Raw genomic sequence first — 8,275 nt, 5'->3', positions numbered from 1 at the left:
ACATGACAAGTGACGAAAGCCCTAACCAATCGGATAAAGCACAAGCGACAAAGTGCGACACTTCTAAAATGACATTTTGCGTCGCGTACATGCATGGCCTAATTTCGCATAGGCACGATGTCCGTTGTCACAGTGTCCGTTGTACGTGACGGTTACAACCAACTCGGTTGAATGCCAGCGTACTGGTTCGTATTGGCAGCTCGGTGGTGAACTCGCGCGCGTACTTCTTTATTACCTGCGGGGCTCTTTCCCGCGTTTCAAGAACAAGCCTTTCCTCAAGAGCCCTCTTTAGAGAACTTTACGAAAAGGAAGCCTGCGTAAGGTAGCTCTCCAAGTACCCATGGCTTATGCGACCCATCATGGCGATGTGTGTATTTGCGTACAAGGCACGATACGCGCAACAATAAAAAAAAAGCCTCGAAGCAATGTGCGAGCGATCACACGTGTCGTATTTCATCGAAGGTACATATCACGCGTGGCAAAGCGATGAGGCTGGCACGATTGAGACACAATTTGTTTGAACAAACATCAAGGAGCCTTAGTATCGGCAAAATGCCGCTGTGTTCGCTACTAGAAAGTAGCAAGTAGAGTGCCTCGATGTCCGCGGTGGGGAGGAGGACATCGAGGCACTCTTGTAGCAAGATGCGAAAACGGGGCTCACCTGTCGTAAACGCTTTTTCCGTGTGATGATCAGCCTTCCCATTTCTTTGAAATAATGCTAACAAGTCCGCAGGTAGCCGTCGATGCGTAAATCTAACGGCAAAAGTGCTATCGCCGGCCGAAGTAAACCGCGGTACAAAAATCAGATAACCTCGCCAATTTATTAGAATAAAGCCGAATTAGAACAGACTGAGATGGAAGTAATATTCACCACACAGGCACATCGCTCACGCGCATTCACTTCGGTACATGCACACCGTGCGTTTCTCTAACGCTATCACTCTGATGGCCGCCGCACGGGGACATTAGGAGAATTAAGCCTTGAGACATCTCCATTTCCCTTGAAGACGCTAGCCGAATGAAGGTAAACAGGCACCGCTCCTGGGCTCAACCCGGGGACCGCACACAGTCCCCTTCACTCTGTTCTCGCTTACAAACGAGCATAGCTTCGCTCCCTTAACAATCACTCATACGGATAAGGGCGTCTTTCTTTAGGCACCCTTAAAATGTGCTGAGGTGGGTATTTGTAAGGCCCCTTTACCTTTTCGTTCGCATTACCTGAAGTTCTCCTTACGAAAGGCCGCATTTACGCGTAAGGAAAGGGACGTTTGTGAATACTTGCAGGAGCGGCAAGTGTAACCACTAGCAGCTCGCCATTGACGACTACGAAGTCTAAGCAAACACCTCAAAGTAAAGCAACAATTTCGCTCCATGCGTTCACATTATTCCAATATTAGGCTTCCCGACGGCTCCAATGTCATGAATATCATGTTGGAGTAACGTGTGCCCGTCGCGCGACAGGCACGTGGAGGCATTGGTGAAACAGTTAGAGCACCGAAGGCGAAGAGGCAGATATATGCTATTTTAGCCATGCATTTACAGCGGACGTAATTTGTCATAACTTACTTCCGGCAGCTGTGTCGCAATTTCCTAATGCATGTTACACGAACGGTGTGATTTCCTGGATTAATAAACAGCGCAAATATACATCGCACAGCGCACTTGCACTGCGTACTACGTGGACCAGTGGGCACCGAGATGAAAGCGTTTCCCTGTCTTTTGAACCACGTATACAACACGCAAAAGAAAGCAATCACCGTAAGGTACCTTTTGCATCGCGTTTCCACGGGATGGGAATGCTATGTCAATGCCCCACGATGGAGCAAAACCCGTTGAGCTGTGTAAGCGACAAGCAATGAACGACATCGTTCACGGCAGACTCGCTTTAAATATTCATTAAGCTGCGGATGTAATTACGCGACAAAATGATCGTGAATGCATGATGTGCACTGTCATATCGCAGTCAAAGGCCGACCTACCCTAAACAACTTGACAAACTATACCGCTACATCTCTATTGCTGTAAATTTCAATGACAGATTGATGAGACAAATATATATAGGGTAGCACATTTGCTTCTTGGAGAGTTAAGACATGTATTTGAGCTGTTTGTACCAACGTACACACAATTTTTCTGTTTATATGTCGATACTGAAACTGAGGTGGTGGTGTCGCCACTATCACCATGTCGCTTTTTTTCCCAGACATGGCGGCGTCCTGCATTTCATGTGTGCGTCGTAGTGTCGAGTTTTGTTCATGCGGTCGACTTTACCAAGTTGCCTCGCATTATGTGTTGCATGTTGCGGCTACTGACGTAAGCGCAAGTTCTTCACTCCCCGCAGGGGCGTCTGCGCAAGTAGGCGTTTGGTGTGTAGCGACACCACGGACCCGAGCTAACGGGGGGTCTCGACCCCTCCCACGCCTAGCCGTGCGTGGCTTTGCCGTGTCCGGGGAAAAGGGGATCCTGGGGGTTGAGCCGACGCCGGGTGATTGGACCTTTAAGGCCCCCCGGCAGAGGCAACACACCCCTTTGGCCCCGGCTTCACGTAGACGGTACCCCTGGGCTGACCCACCCAGGGGAAATCGGCAGTCGCCTTTTCCTATCTCTCTCCCACATCTTCGTCTTTCTCTCTCACTGTTCACCTTTCCTGTCCTCTACTCTCTTCAACTTACTTCCTTTTTCATGGCGGCAAGGGTTAACCTTGTGTGGGTAGCCAGCCTTGGATACGCCATATTTGGTTATAGCGGTAACGTACAGCTGGCGCTTGCAGGATGTGCTTTTCACACTTCCTGCAGCGTCCCCTAGTTGGGCTCCGTGGTGGGTGGTTGGCGTTACTGCCGAAACATACGACATCCTATGGATAGCTCTTTCCCGAAACTTCCCGATCGTCCCCATAAGAGGGGGCGCACCGAAGATGTATTTCGCTTTGTTGGACACCAGAAAGAAACCTTTCCACGTTATCATGTCGTACATTCCGAAAAAAGCAGGAAAGACAGTGAGAATGATCTCACCTTTCCTGGTCTCGAAAACACTGTCAGATACAATTGGAGCAGGATACAAAGCATCGAGAATGACAAATGGAGATCTCCTCTTAGAACTCCGCGACCAAATGCAGCATCAGAAACTGTCGAATCTAACATCATTTGGGGACGTCCCAGTGACAGTCACCCCCCACCGCACGATGAACACATCCCGTGGTGTTGTCTCAGATGATGACCTCATGGGACCAACTGAGGCTGAACTTGTTGAGGGCTGGAGTGACCAGAATGTCCTGAATGTGAAGAGAATTAGCATGAGGCGCGATGGAAAGGAAATACACACCAAGCATCTAATCCTTACTTTTGGCTCCAGTATCCTGCCCGAAACGATCGAGGCAGGGTACATCAAACTCAAAGTCAGACCCTACATCCAAATCCTCTCCGATGCTTCAAGTGCCAGCGATTCGGCCACAGTTCACAAAACTGTCGCGGCCGCTCTACCTGTGCAAAATGTAGTGCAACTGAACATCCGTCCGAGTCCTGCGAAAATGCTGCACACTGTGTGAACTGTGATGGGGACCATGCCGCGTACTCGCGATCGTGCCCATCATGGAAGAGAGAGAAGGAAATAGTTGTAATTAAGGTCAAAGAAAACATCTCCTTCAAGGAGGCACGCAGGCGTATTTCCCAGCTACCGAATGGTAGCTTTGCCGATGTGGCGCGACAGGGGGCAGCGTCACAACGGCTTCCGGCGGCTGTCCAGCGCACACGTAGTGAGCTGGCAGTGACGCCAACTTCCCCCTCGGCGGCTGCAGCCAGTGCTGCATCGCCATCTCTAAAAAAAGGACCCACCAGCTTCTGAGCAAGTGGGCCCAAAGGCTCTGCCTCCTGAGGCGAAGCCTCTTCGGCGAACATCCAACGCCTCGCAAGAGGTGATGGACACTAGTTCGAGTGAGGCGGCGCGGAAAGCGCCAAAGGAGCGGCGCGACTCTGTCGACCGCTCTAAGAAAGGAAAAATTCCTATTACGGCGCCTAGAAAGAGCTCCGTAACTTGAGGTTTCTCTAAACACACAGCACTAACCTTCCATTCAAGATGGATACGCAGGTATTGCAATGGAACGTCAGAGGTCTGCTGCATAATCTGGACGACGTTAATGAGCTCCTGCGTAAATTCAGTCCAAAAGTGCTGTGTGTTCAAGAAACACATCTTAAACCGACACACACAAAGTTCCTCAGACAATATGCCATATTCCGCAGGGACCGTGACGACGCAGTCACTTCGTCCGGTGGTGTGGCGATCATAGTTGATAGTAGCGTTAGCTGCAGGCAACTACATCTGAGAACACATCTAGAAGCAGTCGCTATTCAAGCGGTGCTTTTTAACAAGCTAATCACTGTCATCTCATTATACATTCCCCCAGGCTATAGACTTAGTAGAACTGAATTCCAGAACCTAATTGATGAGCTTCCTGAACCCTATTTACTAGTTGGAGATTTCAATGCACATAGCACTCTTTGGGGAGATTCTCGTTGTGATGCGAGAGGAAGACTGATAGAAAATTTCCTATTCTCTACTGGTGCATGTCTGCTCAACAAAAACGAACACACATACTTCAATGCCACGCACCAAACATACTCATCTATCGACTTAACCATCACATCCAGTACTCTAGTTCCGTATCTTGAATGGCAGGTTATTAAAAACCCATACGGAAGCGACCACTTCCCTATAGCGATAAGCTTAACAAAACGAGACAGTGGTTCCCCCCAGCTTCCTCGTTGGAAAATTAGGTCGGCAAACTGGGAGCTGTTCCAAGAACACACATATCTACAGTGGGATGACATTGCTTCCTCTAGCATAGACGACGCTGTGGCGTATATAACACATTTTATTATAGACGCTGCTGAAAAATGTATTAAACAAACCAACAGACAAGTCAGAAAACGTCGTATACCCTGGTGGAATGAAGAATGTAGGGAGGCAAGAAAAAAACAGAACAAAGCTTGGGCTCTACTTCGTGACCATCCAACAGCTGAGAACCTCGTTAATTTCAAGCAAACAAAGTCGCAAGGCAGGCGAGTCCGTCGACAGGCTAGGAGAGAAAGCTGGCAAAAGTACATATCTAACATAAACTCTTATACGGATGAGGGTAAGGTGTGGAATAGCCTAAACAAAATAAATGGCCGGGAAACACAACCACTACCCCTAGTAAATACCGAAGGCAATAGCATGGAAGACCAGGCAGACTTTCTGGGTGAACACTTTCAACATATTTCTAGCGCATCCCACTATAATCCAACTTTCCTGAGGTTCAAGGAACGCGCTGAGCGGGAACGCCTTGAACGAAAGTGCGCAAAAGATGTACCTTACAACCGTCCGTTTAATGTTGCCGAACTCAAGGCCGCTTTGAACTCCTGCCACAACTCAGCACCAGGTGGTGATCGTATAATGTATGAGATGATCAGGAACTTACACCCCGAAGCACAGAATGCACTTCTGTCTCTCTACAACACCTTGTGGGCAGCTGGGTACATTCCAACGTCCTGGAAAGAAGCCATTATAATTCCAATACACAAGCAAGGGAAAGATCCGTCCTTAGCCAGTAGCTATAGGCCAATAGCATTGACGAGCTGCTTGTGCAAACTCTATGAAAAAATGATAAACCGGCGATTAATCTATCTTCTCGAAAACAACAACCTACTAGACCCACTTCAGTGCGGCTTCAGGGAGGGTCGCTCAACACTAGACCACCTTGTTCGCATTGAGGGAATAGTTAGAGATGCCTTTATCCATAAACAGTTTTTTCTTTCCGTATTTCTCGACCTCGAGAAAGCCTATGACACAACATGGCGATTTGGAATCCTCAAAGACCTGTCCGCGTTGGGTGTTCGGGGCAACATGCTCAAAACAATAGAAAGTTACCTGTCCAATCGCACTTTTCGCGTTAGAGTTGGAAATGTCCTGTCAAAACCGTTCACTCAAGAAACTGGTGTGCCACAAGGAGGAGTGCTTAGCTGCACCCTCTTCATTGTAAAAATGAACTCCCTTCGTACGGTTATTCCTCCCGCAATGTTTTACTGTGTATATGTTGATGACGTCCAAATAGGCTTCAAATCATGTAACCTTTCAATCTGTGAGCGACAAGTTCAGCTTGGCCTGAACAAAATAACTAAGTGGGCAAATGAAAATGGTTTTAAGATAAACCCCCTTAAAAGCTCGTGTGTTCTTTTTAACAGAAAAAGAGGCCTTGTATCAGATCCTGAGGTTACGCTGGATGGACAACGCTTGCAGGTCAACAAAGAACATAAGTTTCTAGGTGTCATTCTTGACTCAAAACTGTCCTTCATCGCACACATCAAGTACATTAAAACAAAGTGCCTAAAAACAATGAATATCCTAAAAATACTGTCACACACAACTTGGGGAAGTGACAAGAAGTGCTTAATGAACCTCTACAAGAGTCTTGTCAAGACACGTTTAGACTGCGGAAGTGTGGTGTATCACTCTGCCGCACCAATAGCGCTGAAAATGCTTGATCCGATTCACCATTTGGGCATACGCCTAGCCACTGGCGCCTTCAGGACGAGCCCAGTACAAAGTCTCTATGTGGAATCAGACGAGTGGTCACTCAGTTTGCAACGGTCATACAATATCTTCACGTATTTTCTGAAAGTGAATGCACAATCTGAACACCCTGCTTATCCTACTGTAAATGACACAGGATGTGCCACACTATTCCACAAGCGACCGGCACTAAGAGAGCCGTTCTCACTTCGTGTCAGGAAGCTTAATGAAGAAATGGATGTCTCGATTGTTACACACCATGTAATGCCCCCGGCGAGACCACTCCCGCCATGGCAGTGCCAACAAATTGACTGTGACATATCCTTCATCAGAACTTCCAAACATGCTCCACAAGCGCATATACATACACATTTTCTTGAATTACAGGCAAAGTACTGTTGTGCTGAGTTTTTTACTGATGCTTCCAAGTCGCATGCCGGTGTTCATTATGCAGCGATCGGTCCTTCATTTACAGAATCCGGTGCTATGCACCGAGAAACAAGTATCTTCACAGCAGAAGCCTTTGCACTATTGACTGCTGTGAAACATATCAGCAAAGAAAAGTTAGAAAAATCTATTATATTCACAGACTCTCTTAGTGTGGTGAAAGCCATCATGTCTCTCCGAAAGAATAAAAACCCTGTAACGATGGAACTATATGCACTCCTTTGCACCATGTATGCATCTGGCCAACATATCGTGTTATGCTGGGTGCCTGGCCATAGAGACATCGAAGGCAATGTCTTGGCTGACCAGCTAGCCACTTCTGTCCACGTAAATGCTACTAATACATCTATGGGGGTTCCCGTAACGGACCTGAAACCCTTTTTAAGGAAAAAGCTCAGGGCCTTCTGGCAAAGGTCATGGGATCTAGAACTAGATAACAAATTACACTTGATTAAGCCACACCTTTGTAGTTGGACGCCCACTGCAAAGACACGCCACACCGAAGTAACATTATGCAGACTTAGAATAGGACACACACACAGCACACACGCGTACCTTTTATCTGGTGGTGAGCCACCCAGCTGTGATAAATGTGGCCAGCCACTCTCAGTCCTTCACGTCTTGTTGGAATGCCGAGAACTTGAAGTGCTTAGGAGAAAACATTTTCCAGTACCAGTCCGACAGCAAATCCCACTACACCCAGCAATGTTGCTAGGCAAGGATCCGTTTTTCAAATATGAAAATCTTTTAAGATACTTCAAAGAACTTCGTAATTTTCACATCATATACGCAGGTGATCCGTAGCACGGCCTCTCACAAGAGGTCGATGTTGCGGTAGTCTCTAAGAGAAAGCACCTACCTCAGGCCCTTGGTCTCAAGGGCGTACGTGAGGTTTTCGTGCTACCTCCATGCTCTATTTTAGTAACGCAAGCACTACTGATTTATCCTCACCACACAATTCACGCCACTGTCATGATTTTAGCAATTATACTTTTTACGCACCGTCACTGCGAACAATTTTAGGCCCTTATACAGCCATCTAACATCCTCATTGATCACATCCCATACCATGACCTGGCACTCTATGGCCACCACTGGCCCTTGTGCCAAAAAATACCATATAACAACAATATGAAGGAGAACTAACAGACAATAACGCCAAGGAAAGTATAGGGTGTGTGATCTGTAGTATTTAGAATATAAATGTGAAGAAAGTAAAGTGGACGAAAAGATGACTTGCCGCCGGCAGGGACCGAACCCTGCCGGCGGTCCCTGCCGGCGGCAA

This window comes from Rhipicephalus sanguineus, chromosome 6 (assembly GCF_013339695.2).
Source record: "Rhipicephalus sanguineus isolate Rsan-2018 chromosome 6, BIME_Rsan_1.4, whole genome shotgun sequence".
In the NCBI taxonomy this organism is placed as follows: Eukaryota; Metazoa; Arthropoda; class Arachnida; order Ixodida; family Ixodidae; genus Rhipicephalus; species Rhipicephalus sanguineus.
Note: the sequence above shows the minus strand (reverse complement) of the source record.